The following is a 16,884-nucleotide window of genomic DNA, read 5'->3' as shown; positions in this document are numbered from 1 at the left end:
TATATATGTACACACACACATATACATATACATATTTATTACAAGCTAAAAAACAGAGGGAAGCAGAAATGTTTCCACAGAACAAGAAACAGCCAGGCTGAGTAGAGGGGAGAAGCCAGATTCACATGTATCAATGTGGCCACAGTGAGGAGAGGCAGGCAAGGAGAGAGAGAGAGACAGGAAAAAGACCACAGTCTTTATAGTATAGAAAACATAATCTTTCATCAGATTCAGGTATGTAAGGGGAAGACCCAATTGGTTTGCAGTGTTGGAGGGTGGACCCCAGAGACAACCCGCCTAGGGAGACTGCTAGGCTGCGGCAGCAGGAGGCATGGTAGCCTGTTGCACATGAGTCTTTATTCGACAACGGGTTCCATGCCTGCCAAGAAGGGTCGGCATGTGCAGTGACATCTTATGGTTCTCTCTGGGCCTCAATTTCTAAATGAAGCTACCTAAAAAGCTAGAGTTCTCCTTCACTATGGAATAACATGAAAATGACATCAATCACAGATAAAACTGAAATTCTAGAATTCTAACTTTTTTTCTATTTGAGATTTCATTATGTTTAATAATAATACTGAGATATTTGGTTCAATATGCAAACTTCTTAATAAATGATATCATTCAAATTCTTGACACTATAACTAATAAAAATACACTTAAATAAATATTGTCTTCTTCCTGATTTTTAAATCAAAATATCTCAACTCATTTTCCAAACCATATGACAGTTGTACCAATTAATATCCTCAAAAGTTTATTTATTTATGACAGATATAAATCTTGTTTATGTGTTGCTGATATTTTGAAACCTTGAATTTTTGCATAATGAAAAATTAAAAATAAAATAAAATATCTTGGCCTTTTTCTTTTTTTAATAATATAACTGAGGAACTTTTTATCCTGGCAATATTGTTAGGAAAGTAGAATCTAGAATTGTTGCCTACTACTTCTAATACACAAGTTTACTAGTTTCATTTACAAGTTATATTTCCCTAGATAAGAGAAATATGCAAGTTAAAATATAAAGAAGGATGAGGCAGGGAAAGAGGAAGGGAGAAGAGGAGGGAGGGAGGAAGGGAAGAAACAATCAAGAAGACAGTATTTCCTCCTACCTCCAATTGCATTCTGACTTAAAGCAGGAAGACTAAGAAAAACACAATTATGTAGTTTTAAAGAATTTACTTCCAAGAAACTCTGTATGCAACACATAAAATGAAAAATTTCTGTTCATATAAACCAGAAGACAAGCTCCTTCGCCCTTCCCTCCTCTTTGCCTTTTATCAAATCCTTTCTTTCTCTTGGTTTTCTCTTTTCTTTCAGTGCTTCCATTTCCACCCTTCCCAACTAAGCCCAGTCTTTTCCCTTGGAACTGGGAATCAAACAGACTCACATCTCCCGCTCCATAATCTTTCAGAAAATAGTCAGGGATAACATCTGAAAATCCAAAGAACAGTAAGAAATCCAAAAATATTACTAATTCAGATTTTGATCTTGAGTGGACTTTGTTTTTGTATAACCTGTGGGTTTTCTCTTGAAAAGTACAATATTTATCTTGCAGATAGATTAAGAGTAACATTGACAATAATGAGGAAACTTTAAGCAGAATATTAACAATTAAATTCAATTCTAAACTTGCAGATTACATAAGAAGTACTTTTTTCTTTGTTAATTTTTTTTTTTTAAAATTTAAGTAAAGGCATTAAAATTTTCTCACTGCTGCATTTTAGCTTGGGAAAAAGATTAAAAAGTATTGATAGGTCTGTCTTTGGTCTTTTTTTCCCCTTTGGAGTAGTTTTGGGGTTATAAAAATCAACTCTATGGGGTCTCTGTAAAATGTTACTGATAAATCAGAATGGTAATAAGAAATTTTAACGTTGTAATAAATGTGCAGTCTGTTCTTGACATAACTTCCAAGTTGCTTCACTTCACTAAACACTGGAATCTCTTAGTCACTTGTGAATGCGCATTCAATTATTCAAAATATTCTACCTCCGTAAGAATCAAGATAATATCATCTACATAGCTGAAAATTGTATTTCAAATTTCTCTTTATGCAACACATTTTCCATATGTGAAGACCAAATTTAACATCATTCCATGTTGTCTATTTTTGTTGAGGGAAGAGAAGTAGAATAAATAGTTGCCACTCAATCTGTTTCATTCTCCCATTTTAATTTTGGGAAGAAGTTGCTATTTTTTTTTCTCTTGACATATTGCTGCTAAAGTTCATCAACCTATCCCTTTGGCATATAAACATCGAGGAAAAGTGCCCATAAATACTCAGATCCTTGAATAAATTTAAGCTAAGTGTACTTTAAGATAAATGATGTGATAATATTGCTTGTGGGATGATGTTCTATCCAATTTACATGTGAGAATGAATATACATCATTTAAACTAATTTTCAAAATATTTCACAAACGGCAACATTATTTTGTACTCAAATTGTCTTCTCTAAAATAATTCTCATTGTTCGTGGAACTTGAGCTGCTGAGTTTCCTTTTCTTCCTTTTGAGAGTTTTTGATCCTTATATGGAGTCAGACTGTTTTGCATATATAGTTAGACAAAAACCAAGAATATTAAGCCATTATTTTCACATTAGCAAGTTTTCCCAAGGTGGATTTTCATCATTTTAAGACATTTTGTTTTGTGTGCTACTCCCTTTTTTTCTAATCACCTCTAAAATTATGAACACTACAAGAATAATACATCCTGAATAACAAAACAGCTTGAAATATTCATAACTAAGAAAGCAACTGTTAAATGTTCATAAACAAAGTTGTTTGGAGACTTCTTTATTAATTTTTAATTTATTTTCAGTCAATTCCTTATTACTTCCAAATTCCTGTAGGGGATTCTGTTAATTAGTCATGTGTAAAATATTCATTAAATCAGCCTCCTATTTTCTTCTTTTATTGCAAATTTACATTTATAATCTTATAACCAAAATAAATGCCATTGGGTGAGGGAACTACATTAATTTTGATCAGCCATTTAAAATGGAAACTCATACCACAAAAATATGGTAATATCAGCTGGACTAATATTGAGGTACTCTCGATAGGTCTTGATACTGAAATAACTGATGAATATCTACTTCATGTTTGAAAAAACTCAACATTATGTAGCTTGCTTGAAATCTAATAAATTGGTCTAAAATGATATATACCAACCCAGTACATTTTTAGTCGTACACATTGAGGATATATCTGATACAATATATACTTTAACACTTATGTTTAATTGACAGCAACGGTAATGACATCAAATTCAAATTGGATTACCTAAGTTTTGGCAAAAAGCAGTATTTAAAGTTCATGTTTTACTCATTAAATGAGTTCTTTTGGTTATGCATTACTTTTTAAAAATGGATTCCCTTTATTTATTATGAACTATATTGCTCAATACTGCATGTGCAGTGCTATAAGCAATACTACATTTATGTGTTTAAAGCTGTTAAGGGAGTTACTGATTTTTCTTTAGAATACCAACATAGTAGTGAGCTCTTCATTGAAATATCTCTAGAAGAAATTTATGCTAGCATTGTAAAAAAAAAAAGTTTCTAATTTCAGATATAATATGACAAGAATAAAATTTCTGTCCTGGTTCAAAAACTTTCATTTTGGGTGGCTTGAGAAATGGCTTAGAAATTAAGGCTCTTGCCTGCAAATCCTAAGGCTCTAGATTCAATTCCCCAGTACCCATAATGCTAGGTACATAAGATGATGATGCATCTGCCGCTCATTTCCTTGCTATCTGCCTCTTCCTCTCTCTTTATCCCTCTCCCCCCCCTCTCTCTCTCTCAAAAAGAAAATAAAACATTTTAAATTTCATTTTTAAATACATCTAATACAATTATTTAAAAAACTTCAAGAATATTTGTAATTAGCGAACAGGACAGCTGGATAGAAGACGGAGCTCATGTTCCATCTCCAGGAAAAGAAACTGGAAACAATATATGAGCCATACACTGAGTAAACACGGGCACTGTCAAAGGAAAAATAAGATCACTGATTTGAGTTCATTTCTGGCTCAACCATTACCATGAAGCAAATTTTTGGACAAAGTTAAAAAGTACTAAAAACTAGGGCTGGAAGGATGACTTAGCAGTTAAGGAATTTGTCTGCAAAGCCAAAGGACCCAGGTTGAATTCCTCAGAACCCATGTTAGCCAGATGCACAAGGGGGCCCATGCATCTGGAGTTTGTTTGCAGTGACTGGAGGCCCTGGCATACCCGTTCTCTCTCTGTGTTTATCTCTCTCTCTCTTTCTCTATCAAATACATCAATAAATCAAAATAAAATATTAAAAAAGTACTAAAAAGTATTTTGTTTTTACACTGATCCAAGGCTCCAGTAATATTTGCATAAGAGCTTTGATACATAAGTATGTGTTAGTATGAATGATATAGAAAAATCAGTCTGCATGGCCAACTTATAAAAGTATTCTCCACATATTCCACCCTTGGTGCTTCTCAAATGGTTTAAAATCCTCAGAAACTCTTTTCCCAAGATGCTATTCCAGAGAAAACATCAGCATCTGTGTAAGGTATAATGCTTCCCATGACATATTTTTTGATTGTGCTCAGTGTTTTTTGAAACATGTGTGTGTGTGTGTGTGTGTGTGTGTGTGTGTGTGTGTGTGTGTGTTGTCTATGTGTCCATGTTGAATCAGGATGTTGGTTTTCCAAAGAACCAGTGCAGACACTTTCTTAGCCCTGTAATGGTGGGTGTGAGTTTTCTGAACACTCTTTGCTGAACAGACTCTCAAATGCAAGGTGTGATTCCTTTTTAGATACATAATGCCACAAAAGAAATTGTCCTTCAAGAAAATGCAATTGGTCTATTTTTTTTTTTTTTTTGGTCTCAAAGTAAAAATAAAAATAAGAAAAGTCTAGGGATGTATCCCTCTGTGAGAGCCTTGTGTAGCATACTTAAGACCCAAAGTTCATTCCCCAGTGTCAAAATGAGTGAATGGACAGACGGATGAATGAATGAATGAATACATACATAAGTAAATAAATAAATAATAAATAAATAAAGGGTTGCCCTGTCTCATCATTTAATAGCTGATAGGAAACTATTAGAATAAGAAAAGAAAAAATGAGACCATTTAAGGAGAACAAATGATAAAATATACATTTTTACTTTATATAACAAGAAATCAATTCTAATACAGTATACAATTATTATAAATATATCTTATTCTCCCAACAAATATATATTAAATCATTTATTATAAAGTTATAATACCAAAGAGTTATAAAAGGCTCTACTACCTCAAACATTTTTAGGAAATGAGTAAGAAGCAAATTTTATATTTAAAAACTAACATGATAGATTTTTTTTCTGCTTTTAAGATTTTAGAGTCTATTAATCTTTATTAGCACCAAATACAGCCACTATATGTCAAAAATAAATATTATTAGGTATTATTGATGGAATTTGTCATAGCAAATAGTCTAAATCTTTCTTTGTTCTACAATAGAAAAGAGAAAGTTGCTCCCCACCATCCTGTTACACACTGACAACATAGGTGCAGAAATCACAGAAGGCATGAGACCATAACTTACAAGAATTGAGCAATTTCTTATTATATGCAAATAACTCCCTAAGGTAAGATTTAGGTTGGAATGGGAAGGATTTGGAAAAGAATCAAAGATGAAGAATTCATTGCAGAGTATCATATCTTTTAACAACAGAACTCAATCGCTAATCAAAAATCAATCATTGATTATTCAAATGTTGTGAACACTTATTTAATGCCATACCTGCCATTTATCTAACTGTTCCCATTGGTCAGAAACAATGTATATATATATATTGATTTATTTACACAGTTAACAGCGTTGGCAGCAGGAAATCATAAATGACGAGCAGCACAAAATGAGGAGCAAAAATTTTCAGTTCTGGTAACTACAGAAATAGTACTAGAATTTACCTAGTTCCCACCATTTACTGTGAGTCTAGCATTTACCAGAATGCTATTCAAGTACAACATTAGAGAAATCTATCTAGGATATTTGATGGGATGCCATTGTTAGGTGTAAGCATCAGTGTTACCATTTAAACCTTTGTGAATTCTCAAACATCGTCTCTATGTCTAAATTGTAATGCCTATTCACTTTCTTAAAGAGTTAAACCTTACCTAGAGGCCTATAGAAGTAGGATAAATTAAAATTAAGCAAAACTTCTAGGGAATTAAGTTAAACAAGATACTTCTGGGTTATGGATAAGAAGAGTCACATTTTTATTACACTGCAGTTTATCTGAAACATAGTAGCCTGCCATTTTTGAAACGACATTTTAAATGAACTTACCTTTGAATCCACACAGCTCCTATGTGTTCATACTGAGGAAAATCAGATTTAGTGTCAGAAACAGTGTTCAGGACGAATATTTTTGAGAAGGTATTATCACTGTCTCAGATACAATGATAATATCTACTGCATATTAGTTTGGCTCAGCTTGAGTGAAATTTCACATGTAAATCACATTATCAAAGTTCAATTCCTGTATAATGTATTATAACCTCAATGCTAGTGATTATTTTTGGCCCAACTTAGCTGGATTCATTTTCAACTAACCCTAATTTATGTTTGGTAGGAAAATTTCCCTATAATAACCATGTAAGAAGCTAGATTGATCACAGAGTAAAACTGAATAAAATTCTATTGACAAAAATAAACAATTAGTGAGTGTATTAGTCTGATCTTCATTACAGTGAAGTAAGAATTACACAAGGTGGTTACTTAATAAATCTTAAGGTTGAATTATCTTGTCTGTGAAACGTGCGTTGGACAATTTTCTTCCAAATTTCTATGTAGAGTCAAATTCTATACTTACATTCAGAATCAGAAATCAATCTTGCTTCATAGATAACTGTCACCCGTTGAATATGAACTGTCTCCTGCAGACTGTGTGTAGAAGGAGTGATCCCCACTGGAGGTTGTACCTGAGAATATTCTAGAAATGGAAGCAGGGCCTTTGTAAAGGACTTAGTTGGGGGGGAGACTTTGAAGGGTATACCTGCTTGCAGCCCCTCCCCCTTTTGTCCAGTGCTTCCTGTTGTCCTTTAAGATATTGACGACCAGTCATAAGTAAGACAAGTAGCTGATACAACCACTGAGACCGCAACAAGAGGAAGAGAAATAATACTTTATGAATTAATATCGTACCCCATCATGAACCCAAATGATCTTTAGAGCTCCTCTGCCTCTAAAAAGGCATAAAGGAAACAGCACAGGCATCAAAATCCCCACTTCACACATGATGAAATTAATGCCAATTGAAGTCACATAACATGTCATTAAAAAAAAAAAAAACATAAGCTCCTCTATTAGGGCTGAAATTTACTTTTTTTTTTTTTTTCAATTCTGAAGGAACTGAAAGAATTTCAGGATTCTTATAAAGCACTCTCTCATAAATGAAAAATGGCATTGACCAATAAGTAATTTGATTTTGAGTGGAATAACATTTGCAAGCAGGGGAACACTTGCATCTTCAGCATGAGTGCCTTTCAGGCCAGAGATGGCCAAGATCAACCCCTCAGAGGTCACATGAAAAGCCAGCATGGCGGTGCACGTGTTTCCTGAGCAGGGATCAGAGAAGTGAAGATCAGAGAACGGCTGAGGCCTGCTGACCAACAGCAGCTCTGGGTTGGGGAAGAGACCCTGTCTCAAGAAACAGGTAGATGAGCAGTCAGTGATGACCCCTAACTCTTCCCTCTGGCCATTTGCAAACATGGTCATGGGATGCACGCATGTGCACACTTACGCATGTGTTAAAAAAAAAGAGAGAAAATAACATTTTGACAAATAAAGTAGTTAAAACATACATTGAAATGTATTATTGTTAAAATTAATTCGTGAAAGTGAGAAATTCAACTGCATTTATTTATTCCTAATTAAATATTTTATCAAAATGTAGGCAAATAACTATTCATTTCAGTTTTTATATATTAAACATTTCTCCTAGAAAATTATATTTTTATTCCATCAGAACTAACAAATACACATGAATAGGATATTTAAGTGTATTAATTTTTCTCTGAGATTAAACAAAAATTAATAAATCTTATTCTAGTCATAAAATATCTAAAATAGATAATCAATTAAATCATATGTACATTTGATTTTAAAGTCAATTTATTCACTTGATAAAAATTCACCCTTACTACTAACACTCATTACTCATTAGAGATTTTATAATATTTCTCTGATTAATAAGAATAAACAATTTTGAAAATGGATGATTTCAGATGCTATGAAGTGCTGGGCTTGAATTGTGCTTCCATTACTTAGCAGCTACATTACTTAGGCAATGCACTGAGTATCTTTGGAAATTTTTCCTCATGTATGAAATAGAGAAAATAATAATAAATAAGCAAAGGCATATTAGAGAATTAAATGTATTCATTTGTGCAAAGTGCTTACAAAAGTGCTTAGTATGTAGTATGTCCTTTACTATTTATATATTATTAAGTACATTTCCATTAAATAAAATATTATTCTATGGGATACTTAATAAAATTATGGTAGAGAAATAAACTATAATCTTTTTCTGAATTCTCATGTTATTAAATATAGTATATTATCAGCTTTGATATATTTTTTAAAATTTGAAATATACTGTTACAGGCAATGTATCTCAGATATCTTAAAGAGATTTGAATGCTACTTCTCAAAAATATCTGTAATTGATTTCCTGGCAAAAATAATACATTGGAATGAGTACCACAAATTAAGACACAGTGAAATTTATTTACTTCTTTCAATAAGCTCAATTTAGATGGAAAGTTTATGACAACTTACAGGATTTGTTTTTAGCTGACTGACAGCAAGTACCAGTGTACAACTGCCACAGGTTTATTAGCACACACACTGAGGAGAGATTATTTTTGATTTGTGAAAAATACATTTCTTATGCAATTTGAAGACATATTCCTGGGTGGACTCTATTCCTTATTCCAGTAAACTCATATTGCATTTTAACTTAGGACATCAAGAACATGCCTTCACATTTTACTATTTGTTTTTAAAAGGTGGTAATCATGAGATATATGTGAACAGCGCTTGAACACATTATAACTTTCAAAGGTGTAAAATAAGCGGAAAAGAAAAGGAGGAAGAAGAAGTTGGGGAGAAAGAAATCAAAGATTAAGCAGAGAAGGGAAGAAAGCAAAATATCCAACACCCTAATAAACAGCTTTGCCTTCCATGCCTTGACTTGACTTCATCACACGGAGCAGCTTGTCAGTTGATGGAATGGAGAAGTAATTCACAAATTCTGCAGATTTCAGTGATATTCACAGGAATGGATTCTGACCTTCCTAAGAACTCACAGAGAAGATGAACCTTGGCAGGACCCATGTGGAAATTCATTTCATCTGTTTTCACTTTATACAGTCTATCATGTTTTTTTGATGACTAAATGGAAACGAAAAATAAAATAAAATTCCACTGTATGAATTTCTATTAAATATCACTTTTCCTATCAGTTGTCACACCTGCCATTTGATGCGTTTCAATCAACTGATACAATTATATGTGTTCACAACCTATATCACTCCCTGAAGCCTTATTTATTTTGCAATAAATCCAATTTATTGGAAATTTATTCAAGCATTTTTCCACATACCAAAGATTTGTTTCCCACATATGTAAATATTCTTCAGTCTGAATGTGCGAGGTGCTGACTAATGTGACTACTTTATGCTAAAATGAGTCACTGTTTTCTGTGACAGTTCTTCAAAGTTTTCTTCGGAAACACACAGGTCAGCACATGTGCTTAGATCTGGATACAATTTGAGTAACTTTTCAGGATTCTTGTTATCTCTTCATAATTCAGAAACTCCATCAAACTTCTGCAGTATAACAGTTGCCTACAAACCTCATAATTCAACTTATGCACCCATTGCATACATTGTTAGTCTAGATTGATAATACTTATATTTATTTATAGTTCATATGCTATTAAAGTTTTACATGGTGTATAAACCTATGTAAAAGCAGATTTTTAATTTTGTTTATTTATTTATTAGAGAGGGAGGGAAGGAAAAAAGGGGAATGGGTACGTCAGGGCCTCTAGCCACTGTAAACAAACACCATACACATGCTCTACCATGTGCATCTGACTTTTGTGGGTTCTGGGGAGTTGATACTATGTTCATAGGCTTTCCAGGCAAGAGTCTTAACCACTAAACAATTTCTCCAGCCCCAAAAGCAGATTTTGAAAGATTAATTGGAGTAATAATCAGTTTTTAAATGCCTTTATATTGAGATGGCATTATGGTATCTTTGTATTTCTGAGAATGTTCACGAGTAATGATAATATGTATCATGTAAAAACTAGTTTAAAAAATGATTCTGTTTCAGTGTTGCTTTTTTGATGACTTATTTTATTTTATTTTATTTTATTTTTTAATAGTTTTCTATTCAGCAAATACAGGCAGTTTGGTACAATTATTAGGCTCATCCATGACCTACTCCCTCCCCATTGGCCCCTCCTTGTTGAAGCATATGGGTCATGCCTTGTGGAGTTAGACCATAGTTATTGTTGCGATAAACGTTTTTGTGATATCTGATTAATTTTTGCTTCCTAAAATACCTTGTACAGAGAACGAATTTGTTAGCATGCACATAAACAAAACAGCAGTTCATTTGTTACTATATGCATATTTTGATGGAGCCATCAAAAAGATGGCTCAGCAACTAATTGCTGATGGGGTTGAATCTTGACTAACAAGAATATCTCAGTGACATGCTAAAACAAAAAAATGCTCATATATATATATATATATATATATATATATATATATATATATATACATACATACCTTTTTTTGGTTTTTCAAAGTATGCTCTCACTCAAGCTCAGGCTGACCTGGAATTCACTATGTAGTCTCAGGATGGCCTCAAGCTCACAGTGATCCTCCTACCTATGTCTCCCGAGTGCTGGGATTAATGGCATGCACCACCATGCCCAGCTTTTATATTTGTATGTTAATTTGAATACATTTTAATTTTTTTCAGCTCCACTTGGAAAAATGTGACCTGACACTGGAAAAATAATCCTTGCAGCTACAGCCATCTGATTTTCTACACACTTGCCAACAACATACATTAGTGTAAACAGCCTCGTGGACAAGTAGTATGGAGAGAAGTGATATCCACACAGAGAAGACTGTTCTAAATCCCCACCTCCCACCTGTGTAAAAACCAATCTAGGGCTGGGGAGATCGCTTAGTGGTTAAGGCTCTTGCCTAAGAAGTCTAAGGACCCAGGTTTGATTCCCTGGTACCCATGTCAGCCAGATGCACAAGATGGTGCATGCATGTTAATTCTCAAATCTCTGTTAGCTAGAAACCTAGCATTCAGAACACCTAAGTTTTGGGGGGACCCCTGAATCAAACCACCACAAATGACAATGAAGAAAAATGGAGAAAGAGGGTGAGAAGAAAGCATGAAAGAAACATACAAGTAAAGAAAGAGAAATAAATAAGGATAAAAGAAGGAAGGTAAGAGAAAGAAAACAGCAAGTGTTAGCTAAGAAGCAGACTTCTTGTACACTCTTCACAGGAATGTAAACTAGTTCAGCAAGATGGAGATCAGCACAGAGTCTGCCCAACTAAAAACAGAACTTCCATATGACCCTGTTCCTGCTGTCCCACTCTAATACATAACTAAAGGAATCCAAGTCAGGTTACAGAAGGGTACCTGTGTGCCCATCTTCATAGTAGCAAGCTGCAAAATTAACTTTAGTGCGCATTAACAGATGAATGAATAAGAAATGTAATATACTCCCAATGGAGGTTTACTCAACCATAAAGAACAAAATTAAGACATTTGCAGCAAAGTGTATTGAACAGAAGATCATTATGTTACAGGAGATAACCCAGACAAAATACCACATGGTTACTATCATAGGTTGAGGCTAGATTCAAAACAAATGACATGAACCTAGAAAAGAAAGAAGGGAACAAGAGACGCTGTATATGATTGAAGTGCATTGTGTAGATATGTGAAAATGTCATGATAAATCCCTTACTTTATTCAAATAATAAATGCTAATTTTAAGAGATTATTTTCTACCCTTCACTTTCTATACTTACATGACATCTCTTTTACTCAGATTTTTCAGTTGCCTAATTTGATAGTAAAATAGAGAGAGAGAATGATTTCTGTTAAGAAAGATAATCACTTCTGGAAATTTCCTGCCAAATATTTTTAATATTATGGTGCTTTTATTTCAATAAAAAGTTATGCCATTCATTCCTCAACATTCACTCATTAAAATATCATTGAATGCATATAATTTATGTGCCCCATGCTGGGTAAAGTAGATGTGTTTTTCAACAGTTGGTATCTGCTTCCTGCCTTTATATAATAATGCTCCACCTTTAATTAATTGAATTGACAGGGTACCGCCCAAATTTCCTCTGACAGTGTTTTTATTCCACTATCAATGCTCTCTTCCGAAGTCAATAGAAAATAGATGGTGCTTATCATCAAAAGAGAATGACTTAGCTGGGTATGAATAACCATTTAGTCCCCACCCGCACAATCTGAGCTTAGAATAAATCCTGGAAACGGTGCTTGGTTGATCAGGAAATATAGATCTTGACATTTCTATATTTAGCCTGCTTAAGTCTTCAATACTGATAGGAAAGGGGGAGAAAGGCTGATCTAATCCTCTTAGTATTCAAAATTACATCATACGTAGTGATTCTTGAAATGAAAACATACTTCATCAGGCTACTCTGCAAGGTTTATCTTCCCTGCTGTGACAAAGTATTGGGAGTGGAAATGACAGATGTTAGGGACATTAACACAATGAATAGTCACATCTTCCCACCAGATGAAGCACTTGGATCACAGCAATCTATCATGTACAAGATAGTGACTTAGGAGGCAGCATTTGAACTGTGGTATATATTGCAAAAGAAGGTAGAAAATTTGAAATGATGGCTATAGGATGGTAAGCAGAAGCTTTTCCCTCACATGCATTGACAGGACATTTTTATTACTGACTTTAATATTTTGAAATTGAATTCAACACTTAAAAAGTGAAATACACAAACCTCAGAGTACTTCCAGAAAAAAAATTAAAGAAGGAAGCTTCACTTGTATTTTTCACTTTGTATTGGTACACTTACATTTTTTGTTGTTGTTGTTGTTGTTAATTTAGGTTACTTGACATATTTGTGGCAAATACAGACTCAACCACCTCCTGGGTGACTACTTAAGTTTCTGGCTGTTTTCACTGAAGTATTCCAAAAGTAAACATAAGACAAAGTTTAAATGCAATGTTTAAGAAGGAGAGAAATTTTATTTATTTAAATGGTATTTTTTATTTATTTATGAGATAGAGAAGGGGCATACCAAATTCTCCAGCCACCCAAATGCACTCCAGATACACGTGCCACCTGTGAAGATGTCTTACATGGGTCCTGGTGAATCCAATCTGGGTCCTTCGGCTTTGCAGGTAAGTGTCTTAATGGCTAAGCAATCTTTCCAGCCCTAATTGGTGTTTTTTATTAAGACATTTAAGAAATGCTACTTAATTTATTTTGTTTGCCAGACAATCTCTAGAGATAAATACATACGATAAGTTCTGGTGAGTGAAAACATTACATAGGGGAGCCTGCTCTGGTCAGAGGAAAGAGTCCACCCTTCAGATTTTCCCTCACTGATGGTACCGGACCAACCTCTCCTAGGCTGTGAGGATGACATCAAGAAAAGATAGACACAACTCAGGTACCCAAAGCTCACCCTTTCTGATGTGACCATGTAAAATTTGAATACAGTACATACATGCTATGCTAAGTATAGGATCCCTATAGTGTGAGAGAAATGACAACAGCCTGTCCCAATCTGTGAGATACTTTAAGGAATGCTGCTAAAACAGTTCTCCAGAGAGGACCCAGCCCATTCCAGAAAGGGGAATCTACCCAACCAGAGCACTCCTCTTCTTCTGACTGCAATGACACTGGGTAACATGGAATATGTAGGCAGAAAAGAGTTCTGGAGATGGTGAGCAGAAATATTGTTTAAAAAATAATTTTAAAAAAGTCCACACCAGCATGGACATTGTCTCAGCATTTGCACCTGTGGGCAAAGACCTCTGCTATTAAGAGCCTCAGATACCGTTTTCTTATCAATCTACAAAAAAGTAAGGAAAAAGAACTTAATTTTGTGAAAGTCACTTATATGAACACAGTTCAAACTCCAATAACTTAAGCACTTACATTTTGTATTTCTAAACAAAATGATTTCAGTTTATGAATGATGAACACACTCCAACATATGTGCATGCCCTGCCCCTGGCACTTTTGAGACAAGAGGGGTGAGAGCAAGAGTTCAGTGAGAACCTTACACTAGAAACATCTTAATGGTCTCAAACTACCATCCTGAGTGACTGATTCCTGGAATCTTGATATCACAATTTAAGTATCTTTGGTGCAGCTGAGTTATCACACTCTAAAAACCTAACCTCTTGTGGTGGTTTGATTCAGGTGTCCCCCATAAACTTAGGTGTTCTGAATGCTAGGTTCCCAGCTGATGGATATTTGGGAATTAATGCCTCCTGGAGGGAGTGTATCATTGGGGGTGGGCTTATGGGCTTTATAGCCAGTTTCCCCTTGCCAGTGTTTGGCACACCCTCCTGTTGCTGTGGTCCATCTTCTGTTGGCCAGGGGGTGATGTCCACCCTCTGCTCATGCCATCGTTTTCCCCTGCCATCGTGGAGCTTCCCCTCGAGCCTGTAAGCCAAATAAACCTCTTTTTCCCAGAAGCTGCTCTTGGTTGGGTGATTTCTAACAGCAATGCGACCCAGACTGCAACACCTCTATAAAATGAACATCTACTACAACTACAAGGTGACTATGGCCAGATTGTGACGGGAAAATGACCATCTCCTGGTGTTCTTCCCTGGGTCTTGAACTCCTCAGCTCCCCAAACTATGAGTCAAATAAACTTCTGCATTTGTGTATGTATGTGTGTTCAATAATTTACCTAGCCTAATATATTCTATTTTATCAGCAGAAAATGAACCGAGACAGAAGTGCCTCTCGATTATTTTATACAACTGTATCAAATTTCCTTCTCTAGCAAAACTTAAATTACTTTTTTAAACAGTTTAAGTACATATTAAGTTTTTGAAAGGATCGATAACTTATTCAAAAATTATCTGAAAATACATCTGTAGCAACTCGTGACTAATTTATTTCTCATTACATGCTTTTATAAAAATTAATGTTTTAAAATTTATGTAGGGATAGTAATATTCACAACCTGCTTTGAACTTTTATGGGAGTAATGAATTGCTATTCAGAAAGTATATTGTAGTTCCTATTTTAAAGGTGTTCAATTTAAAGAATATATGGGTTCCAGTAAAAAGGTCAGGCGTGAAATTTATTGAACTGAAATCAAGTTATTCTTTGTGTGTAATTAATCATGGAACTTACATAGGCATGAATGCAAAAACATCCTGGCTCACTGTCGCTCAACCTTCCTTGAATAGTTCAGTGAGAGAACAAATGGTATCAGGAATATCAACACAAAATCATGACAGAAATAAGCCAATGCACAATATGTTATTCTTTCAGACAGTCACCTAGCTTACTTCCAAATTGTTTTGCTTTCTGATTGTTCATTTTGTTTGTCTTTGATATGACAAACAGTATTACTTTGATCCTTTTTGCGTTTTTCTCCCAGAACATGTTTGATTTTTAGTTTCTGTTTTTGAGACAGGTTTCATGTAACCCAGATAGGCCTTTAATTCCTGATTGAACTGCCCAGTCTTTCAAATGCTGAGATTACAGAAATGCATGACACGCGTATTTTCAGTATTATCAGCCTTTTTTGCCAAATCCTTGCTTAGTTTGTGTTTCAGTTTTTATCAGCCTTATATACTAGGTTGCTACCATTCATGCTGGCCTTACCCACTGTTTTTGATTTAAGTGATATATTAATTGACACTTGAAATAAACTTATATGTAACAGTATCTAGACTTGATAGTTTATCTGTATGAAACCTTCTAAAAACTGAAAATTGTTATAGGTCTAACTTGACATTGCATTTCCTCATTTACTCAAGATAATTAGTTCTGTCCTAACATTCATCCTTTGGGGAAAAATATTAACAAATTTATTTGAATAAAATTCTTTGTAACTTTTTATTGTCATCTACTGAAAATCACTTTTTTGGGTAATAATAAAGTTAACACAAAATATTTAATGAAGTTTCTAATTGTTCTACCTATACTTCTTATAATGATCTTAGAGATACATAAATATTTCTATTTTAAAGATAAATAAACTGAGGTAGAGATGAGTTTAATGACCTCAAGTGAAACTATGAGTGACATCATCATAATGAACAAATATGTATTTTGATGTCCATTGTAAACAACTGTCCACTAAATGTTTTGTGACTTCACTTCTTACTAGTACCTAAAATGCCTCACATTTTTTTTTCCAATTTTAATAACACTTGTATGTACTCTTCTCTCATGTAAGTAGCACTTTCTATGTAATAAAGAATTTAACCTGGGCTGGAGAAATGGCTTAACAGTTAAGGTACTTACCTGTGAAACCTAAAGACCCAGAACCCACATAAGCCAGATGCACAAAGTGGCACATGCTTTTGAGGTTTCTTTACAGTGGGCCCTGGCATGCCTATTGTCTCCATTTAAATCTGCCTCTTTCTTTCTCTTTCTCTCAAATGAATAATGAATAAAATAAAAATTATTTAAGAACAAAAATAATTTAGCCTTATCCAAAGAGTAGTCTGAGCAGTAATGTTAATCCTGCAGATGATCCCTTTGTATCTGTTCATCTGGTGATCTTAGACCACATCATCTGATGAATGAGAAAAAATG

Source organism: Jaculus jaculus, chromosome 19 (genome assembly GCF_020740685.1).
Source record: "Jaculus jaculus isolate mJacJac1 chromosome 19, mJacJac1.mat.Y.cur, whole genome shotgun sequence".
Taxonomy (NCBI): domain Eukaryota; kingdom Metazoa; phylum Chordata; class Mammalia; order Rodentia; family Dipodidae; genus Jaculus; species Jaculus jaculus.
This window is presented reverse-complemented; position numbering follows the sequence as displayed.